Below are 1,335 nucleotides of genomic sequence, written 5' to 3'. Positions count from 1 at the left end.
GGCTAGAATTTACTTATTATTTATTTGATTGCTATTTAAATTTGTATTAATTAATTAATTATTTTTAGTTAAATTGTTTAATTATTTTTAGTTTATTTCTGATAAAAATCCCCCGTGTCCCGAACTTGAAAAGAATCGAATTTTTCCCAGTCCCTGTGGATTCGACCCTACTCACTACTATACACAGAAAATTCATTTTTCTCGAGTAGGTATTTATTATTGCACAGGCTCGACACCTGTCAATTTTTGGCGCCGTTGCCGGGGACTGGCGTTAATCATTTGTTTCTTTTTAAGTTCATTTTTTTTTTTGGTATTTTTCTAGTTCATGCCTCGCTTTTCTCGTACAGGCGAATTAATTTTCGACCCTGAAGTAGAGAAGACCGCGCGTAGAACGAGAAAAGAAACCAGGCGGCTCAGGGAGGAGCAATACGATATTGCACCTCAGGAACTTGATCCAGAGGTTGAGCCGACAAATTTGTCTGGTGACAATTCAAGTGATTCAGACCAAGAGGAAGTCACTATGGCAAATGCACGAACACTAAGGGAGTTGGCTGCTCCTGATTTAAATCAGCAGCCCTTGTGCATTACTTTTCCACATTTAAATGATGACACTCCCTTTGAACTAAAATCTGGTCTAATTCATCTCTTGCCATCTTTCCATGGTCTACCAGGTGAGGAGCCCTACAAGCACTTGCAAGAGTTCGACGTCGTTTGCAACAGTATGAAGCCTCCGGGAATTACAGAAGAGCAAATAAAAATGAGGGCTTTCCCCTTCTCTTTGAAGGACTCCGCGAAAGACTGGCTCTACTACCTACCGCCTGGTAGTATCACCACGTGGGATCAATTGAAGAAAAAATTTCTGGACAAGTACTTTCCGGCGTCTAGAGCTGCAAGCCTAAGAAAGGAAATATGTGGTATCAAACAACACCCAGGCGAGTCACTCTATGAGTACTGGGAGAGGTTTAAGAAATTGTGCACCAAATGCCCTCAGCATCAGATAAGTGAGCAACTGCTCATTCAATATTTCTATGAGGGGTTACTTTTCAGGGACAGAAGCATAATCGATGCTGCAAGTGGAGGGGCGTTAGTGAACAAAACCCCTCGAGGAGCATGGGAGTTGATTGAAGGGATGGCTGAGAACTCACAGCAGTTTGGTTCAAGAGAGGACATCCCGAAGCGTAGGGTGAATGAGGTGGAAACGTCCTCTATCCAACAGCAGATCTCCGAATTAACATCTTTCGTAAGACAATTAGCTGTGGGGAGTGCTTCACATGTCAAAGTGTGCGGGGTATGCACTGCCGTGGGTCATCCTACGGAAATGTGTCCAATGGTTCA

The 1,335-nt window shown here is 42.8% G+C and overlaps 1 non-coding gene across 1 annotated transcript; it reads right to left on the bottom strand.

Annotated features, from left to right (window-relative positions):
- Positions 1-892: 892 nt before the first annotated feature.
- LOC113755810 lies at positions 893-999 on the bottom strand. The gene has a single exon (XR_003465742.1). It is a non-coding gene; the product is annotated as a small nucleolar RNA R71 (small nucleolar RNA).
- Positions 1,000-1,335: the final 336 nt, after the last annotated feature.

The sequence above is a fragment of the Coffea eugenioides genome, unplaced genomic scaffold (assembly GCF_003713205.1).
Source record: "Coffea eugenioides isolate CCC68of unplaced genomic scaffold, Ceug_1.0 ScVebR1_1765;HRSCAF=2678, whole genome shotgun sequence".
NCBI classification, from domain to species: Eukaryota; Viridiplantae; Streptophyta; class Magnoliopsida; order Gentianales; family Rubiaceae; genus Coffea; species Coffea eugenioides.
Note: the sequence above shows the minus strand (reverse complement) of the source record. Positions and strands in the feature narration are given on the sequence as shown.